The sequence below is a fragment of the Eptatretus burgeri genome, chromosome 14, assembly GCF_056783735.1.
Source record: "Eptatretus burgeri isolate ZD-2024b chromosome 14, Ebu_testis_v1, whole genome shotgun sequence".
Taxonomy (NCBI): Eukaryota; Metazoa; Chordata; class Myxini; order Myxiniformes; family Myxinidae; genus Eptatretus; species Eptatretus burgeri.
In genome coordinates, this window is record NC_140974.1 from 30,279,564 (window position 1) to 30,303,845 (window position 24,282).

At 44.6% G+C, this 24,282-nt stretch overlaps 1 long non-coding RNA gene across 1 annotated transcript in view; it reads right to left on the reverse strand.

The window, feature by feature from the left end:
* The window catches only part of LOC147012887 (uncharacterized), a 94,783-nt gene extending 79,647 nt beyond the window's left edge, over positions 1-15,136 (reverse strand). Inside the window, exon 1 of the long non-coding RNA XR_015051105.1 lies at positions 14,803-15,136. This is a non-coding gene — a long non-coding RNA (uncharacterized LOC147012887). The remainder of the gene's footprint in view (positions 1-14,802) is intronic.
* Between the last annotated feature and the right edge of the window lie 9,146 nt (positions 15,137-24,282).

Genomic DNA, 24,282 nt, shown 5'->3' on the forward strand with positions numbered 1-24,282 from the left:
GATGGGGGGCACTTCCCAGCTATTCATTGACATTTCCTCCAATGTCAGATGTGCAGTGTGAGGTCTCATATTGTCAAGTTGAAAGAAGACAACTTTTTTCATCGGGCCCTTTTCCAGAAGTGCACATTTCAGTTTCTTGAGCATCTGAACTTCACGAGCCACTTTAATGGTTTATCCTTTGGGCACAAAATCAACCAGTATGTATCCCTTGGCATCCCAGAAGACGGTTCACATAACTTTGCCACTGGATGGTACTCTTTTGGCCTTCTTCTTTTTTGGAGATGTGAAGTGATGCGATTCCATGATTTGCTGCTTGGTTTCTGGGTCGAAATGCTGGAACCAGCATTCATCACCATTCATGATACAGAACAGGAAGTCATCACCCTTGGCAGCATGTCATTGAAGCAACTATGATGACACATCCAGACATGTGTTTTTGTGTTTCTCCATCAGCAAACAGGGAACACAACGTAAACAAATTTTCCTATATCCTAAGGTCGCTGTCATCTCCTGTACGGCATGATGTCCTATTCCAAGGTGCACTGCGATCTCCCTAACGATCACCCTTAGGTCCTTACTAATGAGCGCATCAACTTTATGCTTGTTGCGTTTAGTTGCAGCCTGTCTCGGCTGATCACAGCATGGCTGATCGGCAATGTCCATGTTTCCATCTTTGAAGTGTTTCACCCTTGACAATGTTAGAACCCATACAGGCATCTCCATACACTTGACTCATTCAGCCATAGATATCTGCAGCTGAGTTGTTTTGCTTCACAAGGAATTCAATCACTGCACATTGGCGAAACGATATGTCATTGACAACCATTTTGTCACAATGGATTGTCAGAACACCAGTGATGTACATGTGATGAGCCTGTGTTTATATATTATTGGAGTGGATAGATGGATAGATGTCACGACTAACTCGTGTTGTACTAAATTTGGCACAAACGAACTATACTTAAAAAGACACCGAAGAAATAACTTCAGTTATACAGCACTAAAGATGCATTTAACACCTACGAGCAAGAACTGCAACAATACAATGAGGCCGGTGGCTTTTAGAGAGACTAACAATGCCAAGGTCATTTGGCAATATAACCGGCTGTCCAAGCCTGACATTTGACTGGACCAGGTTAAAGCAGGAAATGTTGCAATTTGTTCAGCATCATCGAAATATAATTGTAATCTTCATGAAAGACATGTTGGGTGGTTCTTTAACTTCCACCATATAATGCTAGTAGGCTAGACACCCAGCTTCACGGCCATCTGATAGTTGGAGCGAGTGCACTTTGTGATGCAACATCCTGCACATGTATGAAGCACCAAAATGACAGTTTATAGATGGGTTGGGAATTGGACCCAGAGGGGACATTTCAAAACACTCAAGTTGAGTGTACTCCCTCAACACCATCATGGCAGATCTGAGGCCTCAGATATTGTTGTGTGTTTTTTAACTGAAGGTACATGTCAGGACCATCTGCCCATCCATCCATCCATCCATCCATCCATCCATCCATCCATTGGGACCATACTCTGTGCAGAGCATCGGTGCTGCCTAAGTAGTCTCCTTGGCTAGTTGGCACAATCTTGGATGAGTCGCCACTCCGCCACAGGATACCAGCAAGCTGGCACTCATTTTTCCAACCTCGGAAGGATGACAGGCTGAGTCAACACCTCATGGTATTAATTCAACAGCCGAGTGAGATTTGAACTCAGGATCCTAGGATCCCAAGCCCACCACCCTAAACCATCTGCCCCCTCTCCTCCATCTGCTTCCCCCTCATCCTGTCCCTTCTCATCTCCCACCTCATCCTGCCCCCACTCAGACCCACCCCCACCCCAACTTGTCGGTCCTCCTCTCAACTTTGCCCCTGCCCATCTCCCTCCTAGTTTCGCCCCTCACAATACCCTCTCGGCTTTCCCCAGCCCCACCACCCTCTCCTTGCTCCTTTTCACATCGCGATGTCCTAATCCCCCCTCCTCCCCATCACTTATTGTCAGGTCAGCCCAGATATGTGACTTGCTACAGGTACCATATAAACCTGTATGAACCTGTTTCATGGTCGATATGTTGGTGACTAAACAGTCTCCCCCAGCAGGTTTCCTGGTGAAGTGGGTGCATGGATATGGACATGCAGCAGAATTAAAACTAGGACATGTTAAAGGGTTGAGGAGCTCCTTGTGGGCCAATAGTCATCCATATCTGGTGCCCAACTCTGTCTGTGGACATCCTTCTGCAGTTGGGCGACCTCTTTCTAGGAGGTTGGTGATGGGATTTGCACTCCAGCCACCATAAAAACACTTAATTTGCACAAAACAGCAAAGAAAACTAAAAGCCTACTCCATGGGAGTACCTCCTGTGCAGTTGCCCTTTCACAGGGCAACTCACCGGATGATGGGATTGCGGCAAAGCCTTCAGGATGCCCATTCTTTGATGATAGGACAAGCACGGGGTAACCTTCCTGGGTCAGATTGCGGTGGTGTGTCAGGAAGGTGCTGAGGTGGTGTCCACCAGACTGCAGTCTCCTCGGGTTACACCTGAGGCAGTTCCTTTGTGTGGGTGCCTGGAATATCCTCACTCTAAGAGAGGATGATCACCTTTCTTTGCTATCATCTGAGCTCTATCGTTTGAACATCAGAATTTCAGCACTCTCTGAGGTTCAGAGACCAGATAGTGGCCATGGCAGGTGGTTACCTCTACTACTGATCTGGTCACTCTGATGGTTACCATGCCCAATAAGTTGCTGTAGCTGTGTCCAATAAGCTAACTCCCATGATAGTTGAGGTAACACCAGTCAACAAGCTTATTATGAGACTGAGGATTTGTCATTGTTTGGGTGTCATTTCCCTGATTTCTGTATATGCACCGACTGAGGTGAGTGATCTCACTGTCTTGGAGACATTCTATGCAGCGCTCGAGTCTGTGGTTAATCAGTGCCTCAGGTATGATACTTTTCTAGTCTTGGGGGATTTCAATGCATTGACTGGCACTTCTGCTCCTCCTGTGAGTAACATCACCGGCTGGGCGTGCAGCTATGCTGCTGGAGCAATGCCTCTGTTCCCAGTACACTGGTACTCATTTTGCTGACCATGGAAGGATGAAACCATACCTGGTGTTAATTCATTGTCCTGACAGGGGCTTGAATTCAGGATCCGAAGATCTTGAACCAGCCACCTTAACAATTAAGCCAACATCAGGCCTGACTGGCACTGATAGGGATGGTCATGAGACATATGTTGCTCCCAATGGGTCTGGAGCTGTGAACCAGAATTGCACGAAGTTCCTTGACTTTGCAAGAAGTCATGGACTTAGGGTGGCTGGTTCATGGTTTCAGCACCCACAGCCTCATTGTTCGACTTGCTATTCCAATGCTGTTGGTGTGACAAAGGAGATTGACCATGTGCTCGTTGATGGTCACTGGAGGATGGGCTGGTTACTTTGCCGCTGGGCCGGTTACTTTGAGCGGCTGTGTCAGGCTGACCCACCAGCTGTTGAGTTGGAGGTCAGGGGTGTTGCTCTCCCTACTGCTGACCCTCCAATCAGCTGTAAACCACCTTCATTTGTGGAAACACAGGTTGGGGTGAACCAGTTGAAAGAGTTACACTCTTGGGATCTGTGGCATCCATGCTGACCTTCTGAAGGCTTATGGAAATGCTGTACTCATGTCATTGCATGCAGTTCTTTGCTCTGTTTGGAGCACATGCATCATCACAACTGACTGGAAGAGGGGCCTTGTTATCACTTTCTGGAAAGGGAAGGGTGGTCACCAGGACGGCAACAACTACTGAGGGATGACACTGCTCTCACTGCCTGGCAAGATCTTTGTCCATATAATTATTGATAGAGTTTGCCACCATCTGCTTGTGCACCAGTGCCCAGAGCATTTTTTTTTTGTATACCTTGTCGAGGCTCGTTTGAGAGCTAACACACAACGTACAGCAAGGGGGGCATGAGACAAGAGGGGCGGGAGTGGGAAGGACAAAACAGTGGGGAACAGAGACATTAGGAGATCTGTGGAATGAGAGGGATGTGGCGGGGAACATGGGGAATACGAGATGGACATTACAGGGACTTTCAGGAAGGAAAGCAGGGAATTTGAAGGAGGTGGGCTTGGGTGGATTATTGGGAGTAGAAAATATTGAGGATTTGGATGGTGGGTTATAAGAGGTGGTGGTTTACAGCTGTTTTGAAGGCCTGGAGGGAAGAATGGGATTGAATAGAGTGAGGGAGTTTATTCCAAAGGCGGGGAAAAAGAGATTCCTCTTTGAAGGTGAGCAGTGATTTTGGTAGTTTTACCAGTAGCGGATTGTTGGCGGACATTGAACGCCCTGCAGAAATGTCGTGGGGACAAATCGCAGAGAGAGCAGGGGGGCGAGGCTGAAGAGGAGACGGTAGAAGACAGAAAGACCACCGACCAGCCTGCAGTGAGAGAGTGAGAGGCCCAAAGACTCAGCCTCATTGCGGGAGATGCCAATGATCCGAAATGCCTTGATTTCCACAGCGTGAAGCCGAGAAAGGTAGGAGGCAGGAGCACCAGCCCAGAGGGGAGAGCAGTACTCCCTCAGGCTGCGGACAAAAGCTTTGTAAGTGGTCAGGAGTTCAGGTGGGCCGAGGCAGGACTTTGCACGTCGGAGGACTCTCAGTCTGCGACTGGCTTTGGAGGCGAGGTTTGAAATGTGACTTTCCCAGGAAAGGTCATGGCAGATAGTGAGACCCAAAAGGTTGAAAGAAAGGACTTCTTCGAGAGGATTGTTGAGAAAGTGTATGGGGGGGGATTTCTAAATGGTCCTTTCGGAGAGACATAGTGAGAGTGTGAGATTTGTCCGGATTGAAAGACATGTTCCACGTGTTGGACCAGTTTGTGATTTTACCCAGATCTGCAGTGAGCAAAGAAGCTGCTGCTTGCCTGTCTGAGGGATGACCGATGGTACGGCAGAGGGTGGAGTCATCAGCAAAGAGATATGGAGGATTTTCCAGAGAGTCGGAGAGATCATTGATGAAAACCAGAAAAAGAACAGGGCCCAGAACGCAACCTTGAGGAACTGCAGCCTGGACAGGAAGAGGGGATGAAAGAACTCCATTTAGGGCCACACGTTGACTGGGACAGGAGAGGAAGTCTGCAAGCCATGAGTGGAGATGGCCTTGGATACCATAGGAAGAGAGTTTGGTGAGCAGGGCAGGGTGCCAGACCATGTCAAAAGCACATGATATACCAAGGGATATGGCTCGAATTTCATGTCTGGCATTGAGAACCTCCATCCATTGTTGGGAGAGCAGAAGCAGCATATCCAGGGTAGAGTGACCTGGTCTGAAACCAAATTGATGATCGGAAATCAAGCCATTGGAGAAGAGGAAGGATTTAATGTCTGAAGCGATTATGGATTCCATAACCTTGCTGATGATTGCGAGAAGGCCGATTGGTCTGTAGTTGCAAGGATCTGTTTTGTACCTTTTTATGCAGGGCAGTAATGTTTGCTTATTTCCAAGCAGATGGCAGATGACCTAGAGCAAATGAGAGGGTGAATAGAACAGAGAGAGGGTGAGCAAGAGCAGAAGAGCAGGTTTTTAGGACACGTGGGCTGATGCCGTCTGGACCGTTTGCAGAATCTGAGTCGAGGTTTGACAGCAAGCGCTCCACCTTGTCGGGAGAAAAGGATACAGAGTCCAGGGGCAGTTGGGTGCGACTGGGTAAGGTGGGTAGAGAAAGCGATGGGTGTTGGACACAAGATTTAGCTGCAAACACCGAGTTTTGGCATTCAGCCTTTTCATGTGCGAGAAAACGCGTTGAAGAAAATGCTTTACACCAAAGACGTCAATGAGTGACCATATCCTTGCTCTTCGGGTTCTCACTGAATGCAGAAAAGAATTTCAGCAGGTGTTACTGTCCTCCTTTATTGATCTCCACAAAGCATTTGATTCAGTGAATCGGGATGCCCTCTGTCGGATTCACGTCTTTATGGGGTGCCACCCAAACTGATCCATTTGATTTCTGAACTATACTCTGGTATTGAGAGTGTGTGAGACGTGGTGGTTCCATCTCCAATTTATTTCCAGTTGTTACTTGAGTTTGTCAGGGGTGTCTACTGGCCCCAACACTTTTCAGTGCTTGTACGGACTAGATTCTGAGGAGGATGCCAGAGAGATCAAGTGGCGGTGCATCGTTTGGGAGTGTAAAGATCTCTGACCTTCATTTTGCAGATTATGCAGTCATCTTTACGGAGAGGCTGGATGTGCTTATAGGGGCCCTGCTTGAGTTGAATGAGGAGGCGTAGACACTGGAATCATGGGTTTCCTGGATCAAAACGAAGATACAAGCTTTCAATGACATCTTGGATGATGCTATTTTGTCTGTACCTATTTGTGGTGAGTATGTTGAAGTCTTGGAGAGATTCACTTCCCTTGACAGTGATATTCATTTCTCCACATATTGTGAGCCAGAGATCGATAGACATCTGGGTCTGCCTTGGGAGTCATGGATTCACTGGGTCATGGGTTGAGACGTTGTCGGTACTTATGCAGGAGGACGAAAGTTCGAGTTTTTCAGTCCTTGGTGATTCCAGTCTTGCTCTACAGATGTGAGAAATGGACTCTGACCAAGGATTTGAGATGGAGACTTAACTGCTTCGGTACAAAGTCTGTTCAAAGAATCCTTGGCAATTGCTGGTCAGACGTTTCCAATGAGCGTTTGCTGATAGAGACCCAGATTAGATTTGTTACCTGTTTAGTCCATGAACATCAGCTGCGGCAGTATGGACATATGGCTCATTTCCTGATGCTGATAATGCTCCCCAGATTATCTCAGCGAGGGAGCCTCATGGGGGGAGGAGGCCAACAGGCCAACCACATTCCTCGGAATTGCAGCTGGTTGATCGGCATCTTAAGGAGATGGGGATGGGGATGTGCCATGGGTCTGTCTGGGGGATGGCCAGATGGATGCTCCTGGAGTAATGGCAGAAAGTGTACGCAATGACGTGCTGCTCTGGCGCAAGCTCCCATACCTGACCTTACCTGTCCCTACCTGTGTGGATCTCACAACCAGGGCTTCTGCTCCAACCTGGCAGATCTCTCAATCCAGGCTGCTGCTGATAAACTGCACATCATCTGTTTCACAAAATCCATTCTCCTCAAGGATGTCCCTGACACCTTTGTGCATGAGCTCCCGAACTTTTTTGTCCATGACCCAAAATTTTAAATCACATTCTCCTTCGGAGCCAAATGATACCAGAGCCCACTTAGTACTGGTACCTTCCAAAACATTGTTGGAGAAAACGCTTTTGATGTGAACCCCCCCCCCCCCCCGATAAAAAAACTGGGATTTGTGATAAGTTGGGAAGTTTCCAACGTTTGAACATGGTATATCGCTGTGAGATCAAGCAGTGCATAGTCATCTGGAACCCATCAGAATACCCTCATAACCCAAGTTTGGGTCACAACCCTGGGTTGGGAACCCCTACCTTAGTGTCTCTCACTGACAATTGTCTCTTCCAGTTTGACCGACCTGAACCCCATCTTGGTGACAGAGTTGCACTTCACATCAAGAACTCCATTTCTCACTCTCTTTGAACTGCTCTTATACCTCCCAAACCCCAGGAGTTCCTCTGGCTGTAACTTCCCCTCCATTCCCACCTCATGTTTGTTTGTGTATTGTACCGTCCTCCCAACAGTGAGGACTCCATCTACATCTTTCTCTCAGATGACAACTTTTAACCACTCATCTCAACTCTTTCTCTTTCTTCCTCAAATGTAGTGATTTCAAATGTCACCATGCTAATTGCCTGGGTGTTGATACCTCTCTTACCAGCCATGGCACTTCGACAATGGACTTGTATTACTCTATAGGACTGATGCAATCTGTGAAATTTCCCACCCAGATTTCTCCAAATTGCAAATCCTCCTTCTGAACTTGATGATGACAGATTTTCCCAAAAATGTCTTCTGCTTGTCGTCTGCTCTAAATCGCTCACTGACCATGTGCTTGTGAAGCTCAACATCTCTGCCATTTTCAGAGAACAGCCTCAGCGCCATCGAGTCTGGAAGTACACTCAGGCAAATTGGCAGTGACTGCAAGCAGCCATTTCTCTTCAGGACTGGTCTCATGATATTAATTTAGCTTTGGAATTCTTCCACAGAAACCTGCTCTCTTATGCATACATTAATCCCATCTCATTCCCAATTATCTTACTCATCCTCCCACCATTAGTACTCTGAATCCTGTGGTGAGGCAGTTGCCCTCAAACAACTTGCATTCTTCTCCTTTAAGGAAAATCCAATTGAAGACAAGCTGAGATCATTCAAAAATGCCAGCAACAAGTGTGTGACTATGCTCAGGAGAGCTAGAAAACAACATCTATCCAATCTCAAGAGTGAGCTTTTAAACTTGCCTCCTCCTTCGAAAGCCGAGCTGTGCCTTGTGACGTCGTGTCCCTAATCTGTCTCTGTCTCTGTCTCTCTCCTTCCCAGTTGTTCTCAACTGCTCCTGGAATCTGTCCTTTGCACGTGAGAAGGTGAAAATCTTTCTGGCAACTCTCGACTTTGACTCTGCAGCTAGACCAGACAGCATCAACTCGCATGCCCTAAAAACCTGCTCTGCTGCTCTTGAACTTCCTCTCAATGCCCTGTTCACCCAATTATATGCTCTAGGTCATCCTCCATCTGCTTAGAAATCAGCGAACATCACAGCATTACATAAGAAAAGGTACAAAAACGGATACCCTTAACTGCAGACCAATCAGCTTCCAATCATCAGCAAGGTCATGAAATCCATCATCACAGTTAACATAAAATAATTCTTATTCCCCAACAGCCTCATCTCAGATCATCAATTCAGATTCAGACCAGGTCACTCCACCTTGGATATGCTGCTTCGACTCTCCCCACAATAGGTTGAGGCCCTTGATACAGGACATGAGGTCAGGGCCGTCTCTCTGGACATATTTCAAGCTTTTGATACAGTTTGGCATCCCGCTTTCCTCTCCAAACTGTCTGCCGATGGAATCCAAGACCAACTTCACTCTTTCATTACTCACTTCCTCCATTCTTATAGCCAATGTGTTGCTCTCAACAGAATCCTTCCATCTCCTCTCGCTGTCAAGAATGGATTGCCCCAAAGCAGTGTTCTAGGCCCCATATTATTTCTAATTTTCATCAATGATCTCACTGACTCTCTGGAAAATCCTCTCTTTCTATTTGCTGATGACTCCACTCTCTGCCATGACATCCCTCATCCTTCTGACAGAAAGGCAGGCAGAAACCTCTTCCCTCATCCTTCTGACAGAAAGGCAGGCAGAAACCTCTTCTCTCTCTTCAGACCTTGACAAAATCACAAACTTGTCACACTTGGAATGTCTTTTAATCCTGAGAAATCCCACTCATTCTCATTCTCATTCTCATTCTCATTCTCATTCTCATTCTCTCTCTCTCTCTCTCTCTCTCTCTCTCTCTCTCTCTCTCTCTCTCTCTCTCTCTCTCTCTCTCTCTCTCTCTCTCTCTCTCTCTCTCTCTCTCTCTCTCTCTCTCTCTCTCTCTCTCTCTCTCTCTCTCTCTCTCTCTCTCTCTCTCTCTCTCTCTCTCTCTCTCTCTCTCTCTCTCTCTCTCTCTCTCTCTCTCTCTCTCTGTCTCCAAATGGACCATACCGCAAATCCTCCCATCTACTTTCTCAACAACATGCTCAAAGAAGTTCAATCACTCAATCTCTTGGGTTTCACTCTCAGCCATGATCTCGGGCAATCCACTTTTCAAAATTTCCCTCGAAAACCAGACACCTACTGGGCATCCTCCATCGTGCAGTCATTCATTGGCACACCTGAGCTCCTATCCACCTACAAGGCTTTCATCAGCAGCTTGGTGGAGTACTGCTCTCCCCTCTGGGCTGGTGCCCCTGCCTCACACTTTGCTCAGCTTGAAACCGTGGAAACCAAGGCCTTCAAATATATTTGAATCTCTCGTCATGAATATGAGTCTATGTGCCAATCACTTTGACATCACTGAAAGTTCAGTGGTCTCTTTGTCTTCTTCCACCTCCTTTCTGGTCTTGCACCCTCTTACCTCTCTGTGCTTTGCCCTCCGCCACCCCCCCCCACTTTTCCCAGATATCTGCAGGATGCACTTGATTCACCAGCAACCTCCTCCTCGTGAAACTGCCAAAATCCAGAACCACTGTCAACCTCCACTCATTTGTTCCTCTTTTTTCCTGCCTGTGGAATGATCTTCCACACTCTCTTCATTCTTACTCTTCAAAACAGCTGTTCGCCACCATCTCAAATCATCCCCCATCGAAAACTATGATCTTTCTGACACCCATTAACCCCCCTTCTGTATCCATCTTGTCCACCTCTTGTATTCTCCCTTACTCCTCATTAGTTATCTGTGTCCCTTGCTTGTCCGTCTTTGTCTATTTTGTCTGTCTGCCCTGCTGTTGGCATTCCTTCTTCTCCTGCTATTCTTTTTGCTATGCTGTGTCCTGATCCGTTCTGTGTTCTCAATCTTCCATGAGCCTTGACTATGTATATAAAAAGCTACAAATAAACTCAACAACTAACCTAATTCAAGCTTTCTACCGCTATTAGTTGCTCACGGACTTGCTGATCAACCCTTGTAATATTGAGAACACGCATTCGTTTGAATATGGAAAGAGCAAATCCCATGAAGTGGGAATATCTCTACAGATCGTTTGGCGTGACCTCAGTGGCTCCTCCTGTGGTGTTGCTTCGACCACAGGCAGCCGCTTCCCCTTACACATAGCTCTGCCTTTTGTTCGCCGAAACCTGCTAAAGTGCTTAGAAGGGCATTGGGCTAACGTCCCCTACAGAGCACTCTCAGTTCTAAGAATTCTCTTTCCCAGGTAAGTTACACTTGGCCGGTGTCAGGAGCCACGGCCGCCCAATCAGTCACGTGCACGGCGCCACTGCTCGAACCATTCGTTACCTCGTCCGCTGAATAATTCACTAAACCTGAGCTTCAGGTCGGCCTTGTGCTTTCATATATCAGTGTTGTAAAGTATATGAACCACATCTTCATTCACAAAACACCATGGAATGACTCAGAGGGAGCACCAGGAACCCCTTGGCCTAACAAATGTAACCCTCAAGTCGTATGAGGTGAGATCGATGTCTCTCCGTGCTATTTCTTTGAATTGACAATCGGCGGATGTTTTAGGTCAACTACAGATGTGATCACATTGCCTAAACCTCTGACAATACGTGTCATCGTTTTGGTCAACATCCATCCTGTGTAAATGAATAAAAGTTGCACACAGACGAAGGTTTAATACTTAATCAGGTTTGCTGCATAAATTTCAGGCTTGGCTGTACTCACGAGAGATTGTCAAGAGCACACAACCACAGAATGAAAACTACAAGGGCACTCGGTAGAGCGCATACCTCCTCCACGTAATGGCTGATCCACGAGAACATATCGAGCCCATTACATTTTTGAACTAGAGGGGGAGCAATCGGTAGAGTGCAAAACCTCCGCCGCCAATACTGCCACGTCACTCAAGTGAACCTGATATCCTATTCATTCAATTTGATGTCAACAGTGCTCACAGAGTTATAGTTTACAACTTTCCCTTTTACTTTTAACTTTTACATACTCAATTCATTCGTCATAACTAGATTCCTTGAGACAGAAATTGATTTTATGTGAGTATATCCACCTGAAGTTCCAAAATCAACCGCAATTATAATTTTGGCATGTTTTTTGTTGGAAATCACTTACAACATGTAGAAATGCAAAAAAAAAAATCGAAATTTTGTTGAAAAAAAAGTTGCAAAAATTTTTTTTCTCTAAATTTTTTTTTGGGGGGTGGGGGGGTGGGGGGGTGGAAATCACTTAAAACATGTAGAAATGCAAAAAAAAAGAATTCAAATTTTTTTCAAAATGGCCGCCATAGCGGCCATATTGGATTTTGGACCAAGTCCAAAATCTAATGGCATGATCCTTGGACCATACCTAATCCCCCCACCAACTTTTGTCGAAATCCGTTGAGGAGTTTTTCCGTAATACTGTTCACAAACAAACAACCAAATAGAAAGGGGTGAAAACAGTCAGTCACCTCCGATCTTCGATGGCGGAGGTTAAAAAATATCATGCTAAATATCGTTTGTGGCCCCATCTCTCAATGGAGAAGAATCACTTTAAAAAATAAATAATTCTCGTATCTGGATCCAGATTCGGATCTTCACTAAAATCGAATCAACTCTTCTTGGTCAAACACCCAACCTGTCCTCCAAGTTTCATCCAAATTCGTCCACAACTTTTTGAGATATCCTGCACACTGGCAAACAAACAAACAGACAAGCAAATCGATGGAAAGGGGTGAAAACATAACCTCCACCTTCAGTGGCGGAAGTAATAACAATGTCAATGAAGGAGCGAAAATGTTATAATTTCAAACTCGTTTTGGATTTGAATGTTTTTGAAATAAAAAAAATAATTAGCCCGATGTGTACACTTGTTTATCCCAATGAGCGTTTCGTAAGGATGTCTGTCGGATTGCAACGCACTCAAGTTAGACTTTCTCTGGTCCTTTGTTTGACGCCCGACGTAACCAGGTGCATCCTTTAGGCAGTACGTCGTGGACCAAAAAAAATTGGTTTTGTGTCGAAGCAATTGGTGTCAAAGCAATTGGCAATTGGTCCATAACATGGCAATTGGTCCTGTTGTTTGTGTTCAAGCAATTGGTCCACAACGTAAGAGGTCACAGGACCCAGGTATGGCACCAGCAGATTGGCTGTCCTGGACACAATGTGAATGACGAATCCTATTGGAGCTTCACAAGAAGAGTTCTTCAGGCCTGTACTCGAGCCAAAAGCCACATTGCCCAGTTAGATTAACCACCTTGCTTTTATTTGAACCCTTTTCATTAACATGAATCAACGAGAGAGAGTTCATAGAACACCTTACCCCATGCTCTCTTAAGAAACAAGGATATGGGCAGAGTCTACAAGCCACAAATTTGATTGGTGGAGATGATGTAAAATTCCATTATATCTTTTCTAAGTACTGCTAAATGGAAGGGTTTTGAAAGTGATAAAAGGCGATTTGTGTCCTCCAGTGTTCAACTATTTAATTCAATGAAAATAAAATAAATATTTCAAAGGTAGTAGAGAAAGATTCTGGAAGTTTACCGCCATTGATGCAGTGTGATTTACACCACCTTATTTGACACGTTAATTTGTTCTTTGTGCATGTTGTTTATGTCCTTTATAACGTCCATAAAAACAAGTAAATTAACTTTTTTTGAATGATATTGACTGCCAGAGAGACAGACAGAGTAACAAAATTATCTCGCTCCTCTCTGCGCATGCCCGATCGAGACAAATTCAGAGGCAAAGTACTGCTAAACCACAGGTTCATTTTGCGATTCGTGTTCAAAATATAACATTCAATTAAAATCACGTTCCTCGATCATAAACTCACATTTATAGACAGACAGACAGACAGACAGACAAAGTAAACCAATTGCTGAACCCTACTTTTCGCTTCACGTGTGACGGGGTAATAATATATCCTTGTTGGTCGATACCTGTCGAGACGGACACACTATAGTTTGGACGGAATGTGAGCATTTGAATAAAGCTTCTCATTCTTGATTTTAAAATCTCATTCTTGAAACCATATTGTCAAACATAACGAACTTAAATGTTGTGACTGGATATTTTGTTCTTGAACCTCAAAGGAAGGCGTTCTGATGGTGTAGCTGAGGACTAGACCTGCTGTTATAGGTGTATTGGAGGCGATTTATCTGATGCCTTCCCACTTGTGTAGTTCTCTCCTCATCCCCTACTTATTCTACAGGGTGTCCAATGTGGTTCGTTTATCTCGTTACCCCTGCGAGTAAATTACACACACTTGTAGTTTGCATTTAAAAGATTGATTTGTGTTGAAACATATAAAAAGGGTTTAAAAATATATGGCGGATCCAATATGTATGGAGAACAGTTTAGACTTAGAGGACTACAATGGGAGCCCTACATCATTTGGGGGAATTGATATAATATAGGGAAGGTTTTATTTAATAAATAAAGAGTGAGATATCTTGAAGGATAAATATAGCAAGAGTATGCCTAGTGTTGGCTTAATGGTTCGGGTGGTGGGCTTGGGATCCTCGGATCCTGAGTTCAAATCCTGCTTGGCTGTTGAATTAATACCAGGTGGAGTTGACTGCCTGTCATCATTCTGAGGTTGGCAAAATGAGTGCCAGCTTGCTGGTATCCTGTGTTGGAGTGGTGACCTACCTAGGATTGTACCCAATCGCCCAGGTGACTGCTTCAGCAGCACCAATTCTCTGCCTGGAGTGTGGTCCCAATAGATGGATGTATAGTAAGAGTCATTTTAACCTTCCAAATGCTTCACATTCATGCAGAGAGTCATGCGTTGGAGTCGAAGAGGCAGGATGTAGATTGTAGAGTGCACTTTGTAGATATTTATGAAAAACGTTTTCCTCTTCTGGCAGACGTGTCCATGTGCTGGTTGAACAGATAAAGTCTCCTATTCACCGAATGGTCGAAATTCCAACCTGATTTTGGTCTGTCATATAACAGACGAAGTTTCTTACATCGAGACCCTCATTTACTTCACTGTGAGGTGGTGAGCTGCAATCAAACCTTTTGCGACCGAGTAAATATCTCACATCAGGATCAAGAAACACAATTCCAATTGAGATGGTTTGTAAATGGCTTGAGGTTATGACATTGGACCAGGTGGATCATTTTTCCTTGATGAGGTGAGAGTAACAGATAAAAGTTGTCGTGATAGGAGTTGTTAGTCATTTAGAGAAAATGTAAAACAGCCGTTACCTTTTGGTGTGTAACCCAGAATGATGAGCTCGACCGTGACCTCCACATGAACTTTAATGAAGGACCCCGTGGAAGGCGAGTTTTCTGGCTCTGGCAGCTGCGGCCCACGTGGAGGGAGATGGAGCAAAGGAATGCCGAGAAATGATGGGCAGGTGAGGAGGCAGACGATATACTGAGCATTTCCATCCGTCTGTCGCCCTGTCCGAAGCCAATCCCCCTGCGAGGAGTCACAGGTTAACAGTCTAACTGGGCCAGGCACAAGGCGGTCAACACCATGTGGGGAAACTAGCTGGACAATCCGGATGAGGGATTAAGGTTTCTATATTTATATTGCCGTAAAAGTGTGTGTGTGTGTGTGTGTGTGTGTGTGTGTGTGTGTGTGTGTGTGTGTGTGTGTGTGTGTGTGTGTGTGTGTGTGTGTGTGTGTGTGTGTGTGTGTGTGTGTGTGTGTGTGTGTGTGTGTGTGTGTGTGTGTGTGTGTGTGTGTGTGTATAAAGCCCTCTTTTTATATTTATTTTTAAATTGAGTATATTAGCTCTTTGTTACAAGCATTTGTATTTCCTTTCAACCAATAAAAATAATTTATGTCCTATAAATAAAAATAATTAAAAATAAAAATAAATAGCTTTCTTGGTGATATATATATATATATATATATATATATATATATATATATATATATATATATATATATATATATATATATTATTATTATTACTTTTATATTTTTTATTTTTATTTTTAATTTTGAAAGAAAATGCAAGTGTGTTTTCAACATTTATTCATGCATACGTGTATCAACAACCTGTTTTCTCCAATGAAGGGCTAATATCTAAAACGTAACCTTTGCTTTGCTTCCCATGGCAGTTTGAAAACCATCGTCAACCTTCACTTGATCAAACCTGTGATATACAAGTAAGATGCAGCTTATTAAATTGTCTATAAGTCTGTGCGATTGTGGTATTTATCTTCGAGCAACGGCCTTGCTCCGCCACATCCGAGGGCCGGCAGGGCTCGGTGTAATCGTGCCCTGTGACCCAAAGCAGCGTCGTTTACAAGGCGTCGAGCGCTTAGTCGATCGTAAAGTGCTCCCAGCCATACCGTCTCGTCTATAAATTGCGCCGCTGGGCGCATCAAGCCGGGCGCCATGGCCGCCCCAGCGACCCCGCACCCCACAGAGCCGCGTCCGGGCATGGCGGTAGCTCCCCACTGTGCCTTTGCCTTGGTGCTGACCATCGTCCCGAATTTCGATCATGGTTCCATGGAGTGACGCTCGACCGATCGAGCCAGATGCGCAAAGACGAGAGACAGATAGACCAACCGACATAGGTGCTTATGCGCAACATGGGTGGACACTGTGCTCTTACTTACACGGACCAATTTTCCAGTCAATAGATCTCCAAGCATCTTATGACTGACATTGGTGGCTTCTTTATTCCTGGAAAAGAAAAGCAATGCTCTGTGAAGTACAGTTCGGCATGCATGTTCCATCGTTGATTGTGCAGGTATAGCTGGTATCGATAATATTTATTATAATTGTCAGGAGATCGAAATGCACAGCCAACCAAGAAATGTAACTGATTTTTCAACAAACGGTAACGAGCGGACTTAGCCTCAGAGAACGTTCCGCTTGTGAGCCACAAATGTTTTCCCCAAGGAAGCCTCACAAGCCTGAAGAACTATGTGGGTCATAAGGGATGTCTGAGGCCAATTGTCCTCTTTCCAGTTTTTATAAACTGATTAAGGTGGTTGTGTGTGTGCACACGTGCTCGTATTGACAATGTTTGGTGCCCTACACAGACCTGTGTTAAGGGATAATGATCTTTCATTGAAGACAAAAAGACGAGTTTACTGTGCTGTTGTATGTGGTTGAGAAATGCACCAACAACAGAGATATCTCCAGGAAGAACGAGGCCTGCACACCAGCTGCTTCTGAAGCATATTAGGTATCAGTTATGTCTAACAATGGACAGGGTATACAAGTAGTGCACAAGTCGGGAGACAACTTATGATGGCATAGTTACTGAGAGATATTATTGCAGCAAGAAGAGCTCGCTGGCTCGATCATCTTGCCCGGATGGAAGACAACCATATTCCTAAGGAACTCCTATTTGGATGGTTGCCACCTAACAGCCTAGCACATGGAACGAAGCTGAGATGGAGAGACAAAGTAAGACAAAGATCTGAAGAAGTTTAATATTGATGAAGACAGCTGGTTCCACATCATTCAGGAATGAAGTTCTTGAAGAATGAAATGCAAAGAGGGGTTACATGTCCGTACCAAGAAGAGAGTGGAGATGGAAGATAGAATCACCATGCTGATATCCACGTTGTTTCCAGACAATAACTCGCAGCAAGTGCACTTGCCAATTTTGCATGTGATTCATGTCAGACATCCTGCAGAAGGACACAAGATCTTGCAAGATGTAAATGTCTGACAAGCCATTGAAAACAAGAGAACCCTACCAACTCGCTCAGTCTGCCACTTTGTACATTGTAGTGGAAAGACATCATGTGTAGGATGGCCTTCTACCAGGGTGCGTGTGTCCGCTTGTCCTATTTATATGGATATCGATTATAGAATATAATATTTCTTCCAAAAAAATACCAGTAACTATTTTTCAAAAGCAACAGTAGATGTTGCTTCCTTGCATGGTAAACCATGTGAAAGCATCTGCATAGCATACATCTGGGAGTACTGTGCAAATTATACTCCGTACACTTTGTGTTTCAGGGAACTCTCACAATGGTCATTATGAGCTGTGTGACCCCACAAACGTGGTCATTATGTCACACGTGACGATGTGCAATCCTGGGTGCGATAGGACATGAGTTCCCAAATGAGGCTCGCATTTAAAGCTTGCATACTAATAGCCCTGTTGTAACAAACAGGCGATTTGGAGGGCAGGAGGCTTAATGTGGAGAATCAAATGTGCCATTTGACATCTGCCATGTTTTTATACCTGTCTAGGGGTCCATGGCTTTTGCTCTGGGGCATGCTTGTAACATTGAGCTTGAAACAGCGGACCTTTGGATGCTAACTCATCGTGTTTTCTCCCCCTTCGTTCTCTGAGAACTCCTGCGTTGCACGAGGTCTGTTAAACACCGTGAAACGACCCTCAATTTAATTGCCAGCATGGTCATTGGGATAATTATGACCCACCGGCTGAACAGTCAAATGCATCAGTCATTGCATGCAGGTCCTCGATATAGATCATTCACAGCTGCTAAATACAGAAAAGGCCATTTTGTTTAGCAAACTTGCAACATTTCCCAATTCCATGTCAGCTCATTGAAGTCTGTGAACCCTTTCCTCATCCATGTAGTATTTCGATCTGAAGCCCTTTTTAAAATTAGCACAAGAAAACACAAGATTTAAATTTACCATAATCAGTTGCATTATGGTTAGAGCATCTGCTCCAAGTCTGGGAGGTCAGTGGTTCAAATCCCAGCTGAGTCGTACTAAAGACTTTAAAAACGATACGTGCTGCTTCCTTGCTTGACGTTCAGCATTTCAAAGGATAGATCATAGACAATCCACATTGGTTGACATCTATTGGGAGGAGTAAATTCCTCCTGAGGAAATGCTCTGCTGAGTGTGGTGAGAAAGGCAATGCCATTGTTGTGACTTTGCTGGTACCTAGAGTGCCAGAGGAAGTGATGGCACTTCCCCCAAACTCAGTGGCTGCGTTTGTCATGTCTGACAGTCTGGTGTTGTCTTGTGTATTTGACTTTATGTCCACTTGGTGAGCTCCACTCTGAACCTTGAATACTGCAAAAAAAAAAAAAATTGTTGATGAAAGGCATTGGCTCTGATGACAAAGTCAAGGGCCAAAGATCCACTGCTATGTTAAAGGAGTAATACTAATGGTTCTATCTTGTTGAATTATAGAGAAGGGAATTGTAACATTGAGATTAGAAGAGCATATTTTATGCACCTGTGGGTGGTAGTTTGGAACACTTTGAGGGCGGAGCTCATTTAAATACGAGCTTGGATCAGTGGAAATCCCGTTATTTAATCTCCCAAATACACGACATGGCCAAAAGTCTGTGGACACCCCTGCTAATTGGTGAATTCGGCTATTTCAACCACACTCATTGCTGAAAGGTGTGTAAAATCACATAAAAGGGAGGGAGGGGAGGAACAACTGCCCCGACTCCAACCACAATTGTAACTTTGATGTGTATTTAAGATGCTTCGCAAAGAATATATTTATTTATGAACCAATTATTAACAAAAATTTATGAACACAATTAGGCGACTCATAATCCATTGTTAAAAAAATTACACAGAAAGACAAACGATCGACCGGATTAAACCATGAACTGTCAGACATCCACTTTATTTCAATGAGTTAATGAATAAATATGTAACGATGATAAAACAATTTGCCTTGTGTTCAAATTCAAATGCATAAATGCCTTGTGAAGATCAGCCTCAACCATCGAGACAGCGGTCTGTGAACATATGCACTGCCCAAATAGCTATGTGGCATTCTCTCAAGCAGATATTTAACCCGTGTTGTTTGAAATTTGTCCGAGGTCATTATTTCCTTTCGACCCTTAGATGCAAGGCAGGGTCTCAGGGACCCGGCCAGGCTATTGTGCTACTGTGACCTATTGTGTAATTGTTATTTCCATAATCCGACTTGTATGCTCCCATAATTTAATTACAAATAATCCGTGGAATAAATGTAAAATAAAAATACTTCATTCAGGTTCTACGGAAAAGCCTTTTACCATTACAGTTCTTTTTTTTCTCGTCTTCAGGGTTTGCTGAATTACCTCATCAGCACAACCATAGGTCCTGAGAAGGAATTCTAGATTTGGAGGGTGTGAGGGAGAAGTGAATCCAGAAAAGACGCGCACGTCACATGCGTGCATGGTTATAATGCTGGGGTGTGGTTAATAGAAGAGGAGCGTGGTTACAGGGATTAGTAACCATGGAAACACCAGCGGCTTTGGGGACAAAATGGAACAAACTTGCGAGAATAATGGGCGTATGCACGAGTGACGGATGGAAGCATGGGCATGGATATGGAAAAGGAGCGTGATTGTAAGGATGTGACCGATGGAAGCATGGGCATGGATATGGAAAAGGGGCGTGATTACAAGGATGAGGGACGGATGGAAGTATGGGCGTGGATATGGAAAAGGAGCGTGATTGTAAGGATGAGTGACGGATGGAAGCATGGGCGTGGATTTGGAAAAGGGGCGTGATTGTAAGGATGTGACCGATGGAAGTATGGGCATGGATATGGAAAAGGGGCGTGATTGTAAGGATGAGTGACGGATGGAAGCATGGGTGTGGATATGGAAAAGGGGCGTGATTGTAAGGATGTGACCGATGGAAGCATGGGCGTGGATATGGAAAAGGGGCGTGATTGTCATGATGAGTGACGGATGGAAGCATGGGCATGGATATGGAAAAAGGGCATGATTGTCAGGATGAGTGATGGATGGAAGCATGGGCGTGGATATGGAAAAAGGGCATGATTGTCAGGATGAGTGACGGATGGAAGCATGGGCGTGGATATGGAAAAGGGGCGTGATTGTAAGGATGTGACCGATGGAAGCATGGGCGTGGATATGGAAAAGGGGCGTGATTGTCATGATGAGTGACGGATGGAAGCATGGGCGTGGATATGGAAAAAGGGCATGATTGTCAGGATGAGTGATGGATGGAAGCATGGGCGTGGATATGGAAAAAGGGCATGATTGTCAGGATGAGTGACGGATGGAAGCATGGGCGTGGATATGGAAAAGGGGCATGATTGTAAGGATGAGTGACGGATGTAAGTATGGGCATGGATATGGAAAAGGAATGTGATTGTAAGGATGAGTGACGGGTGGTTGCATGGGTGTGGATATGGAAAAGGGGCGTGATTGTAAGGATGAGTGAAGGATGTAAGTATGGGCATGGATCTGGAAAAGGAATGTGATTGTAAGGATGAGTGACGGGTGGTCGCATGGACGTGGATATGGAAAAGGGGCGTGATTGTAAGGATGAGTGAAGGATGGAAGCATGGGCATGGATATGGAAAAGGGGCGTGATTGATTGTAAGGATGAGTGATGGGTGCTTGCACGGGCGTGGATATGGAAAAGGGGCGTGATTGTAAGGATGAGTGACGGGTGGTTGCATGGGCGTGGATATGGAAAAGGGGCGTGATTGTAAGGATGAGTGATGGATGGAAGTATGGGCATGGATATGGAAAAGGAGCGTGATTGTAAGGATGAGTGACGGGTGGTCGAATGGGCGTGGATATGGAAAAGGGGCGTGATTGTAAGGATGAGTGACGGATGGAAGCATGGGCGTGGATATGGAAAAGGAGCGTGATTGAAAGGATGAGTGATGGATGGAAGCATGGATGTGGATATGGAAAAGGGGCTTGATTGTAAGGATGAGTGACGGATGGAAGTATGGGCGTGGGTATGGAAAAGGGGCGTGATTGTAAGGATGAGTGACTGATGGAAGCATGGGCGTGGATATGGAAAAGGAGAGTGATTGAAAGGATGAGTGATGGATGGAAGCATGGACGTGGATATGGAAAAGGGGCGTGATTGTAAGGATGAGTGATGGATGGAAGCATGGGCGTGGATATGGAAAAGGGGCGTGATTGAAAGGATGAGTGATGGATGGAAGCATGGACGTGGATATGGAAAAGGGGCGTGATTGTCAGGATGAGTGACGGATGGAAGCATGGGCGTGGATATGGAAAAGGGGCGTGATTGTAAGGATGAGTGATGAGTGGTCGCATGGGCGTCATGAGGTTCGCGTACTTGGCATAGTCGAGAAATGGTCACACGCGCTCGTGTCTGTTACGTGTGTGACGATGCCACATTTACAGCCTGCCTTTGTCTCCCCAGTGAACCGGGGGAGGCAAAGGCAGGATAAGAGATGCGAAATGTGCTCCATTCCGCAAAGCTGACTGGGTGTTCCTGTCAACGAGACGTTGTCACGTGATCAAGGTTGTTGTCTCAAGTGTGGAAAAGTCCTGAACATTGGTAATCGCGTGGGTGGCGAGGAATGCTTGTACGCCCTCATCCTTGCTCTGTAATTGACCCTATGCACTAAGCGAGTGACGTCACAGCAGAAGGTAATGCTCCGCCATATTGAGTGGCAAAAAATCATGGCCACCACGCACGTGTCACACGAACCTCTGTGCTATTTCCATGGATTAGATGATGTTTCTAAGAAGAGGTACTGTGAAAAACTGAAGCTGTGTGGTCTTCTTGAAGATTCTTATATTATTTCAAAGGATAAATGGACAACAGAAAGGAAATTTTGGCCTCAAATCGTTTTCCCTGACATATATGTTTTCCTTGTTGAAACGCTGAGTCCTTACACTCAAGCCAGCCTGAAAGCCTTCAAGAGTATGGCCGCTTACTCATATTATGTCGCTGGGTTTGTTAGTGACATAATCTCGACGAAAGGTGACAAGAACTGTATTATCGTGAGGGCAAAGGTAAGCCAGTTTTTTCATTTCAGTATTATTGTATTCGTTGTTGCTTGTTTTGTTCAGCAACCAGTGTCACTTTTATTAACCTGACTGCTGCCACAAGTTCATTTCAAGTGAAGCTCTTGTCTAAATGCTAAGTTTGTAGAAAATCTTCGTTCGTCAGTTTGCTTACAGATACATTATATATTTTCCATGACAAACATATGGTATAATGCCACACTGCTGTGGATATTTCCAAGTGCTAGTTTTTTTATGTATTATACATATGGATGTGACTTTCTGTAGTGAAACAACTCAGAACTGTGCGCGTTAGACAGCTGTTAGAAAGGCGATCTTGCCTATCTCATTCTGTCAATAAAACAAGGGATATAATGCATTTTAATGATACAAATCAGACAATATTTTGTAACCACCAGCTATTTAATACCAACTACTGAAATAACGTATCAGAAATTAGTTACATACCGAAGACAAAATGAAGGCTACACAACCAGTCATGTTAGCCAAGTCACCATTTTTATCTTCTCAGAACCGATATCCAAAGATTTTGTCAGTCCACTTCGGCGGGAAAGCAGTAAAACTGCACTTCAGAGCCTTTAGTATATCGCTGAGTACATCCTGGGGCACAACAACTCTTCCTCATTTGCAGAAAAAAAAAATCGCTTGCTTGGAAATAACGGTGTAGTTGAAGTGGAGACTATCGGTTGTTATGGACGCGGTATACTTTCTTGCCACTCAATATGGCAGAACTGCCACAGTCACGTGAGTGGTGACATCATCTGAATAAGGCCAATTCACGAGTGCAATATATGATACCGGGATATGCTGTAATACGCTCTATGACCCCCACGGAGGATTTGACAGTGTGACGTGTACGATTCCAGGACATATGTCAGCAACTCCTTGCATCCCCGTGGATAGTCTGGGATAACTAAATGACGTCGGGGCGTTCCATGTCAAGTGTACACATTTTTCAGCGAAATTTTGACACATCGTCTCAGATTTCACTCTTTTTTGTGCGAGTGTTTGTATCCACGGTAAAACATTATGTGTCAATTTTCAGACGTGGGCCCCCCCCTAAATTTTGGCGCCCCCGGTTGACCCACAATCTTCCAGTGGCCATAACACAGGTTGTAGTGGTCCGATTTGGATGACCTTGGTATCAAAATGCTCGCAAAAGTGAGATCTTTCGAATCGCGTAAAGTAAAATCACTCCAAAACAGTAATTCAAAATGTTATAGTTTGGGGTGCCCTTTGACCTTGGGCCCCCGCCCCCCAGCCAAACCGATGATCCCAATTTTTTTGTGCGGGAATACCCCTTCATATACTCCAACACCTCAGCATAAATGAAAATGGGATCTCAATGGGTTCAAGTGTGATGATGGTTTTATTGTTCGGGGTCCACATATCACTAATTCTTGATTCGACATTGGGCGACGTTTGCCGTTATCATTCCAATGACGTCACCTGCTGGCAGGTGACTTTATGTCTGAAATTGACAATCATCATCTCTCGACTATTATATATATATATATATATATATATATATATATATATATATATATATATATATATATATATATATATATATATATATATATATATATATATATATATATATATATGTCGGGGATTGTATGTACTCTAACAGCAACCAAACATGTCTACTAGTGTTTGGTTAAAACTCTTGAGTTAATTGGAAATGGGGAAAGGATAAATCTTCCCAATGTTTATCTGTGCACTGTCAAGGAACTTGTTTTTCCAGCCAAAGGGCTGGCACTGTTACAACACAGCTGGTCTTGTTGACTGTTTGAAATGGCCTTGCTAATCGGGCAGCTGGGCTACCTGGAATCTGTTGGATCACTGCCCAGAACTGCTAAGGCCCAACAACATGTAGGAGGCTACCTTTGAAAATTCTTTAAGGGAATCAAGGGTGTTGTTTCTGCACTTTCTGTGCTCTCTTATCATCAGTACTGACAGGAGAATGCTATAAATTAATGAATGGTAATAAATCCTCTT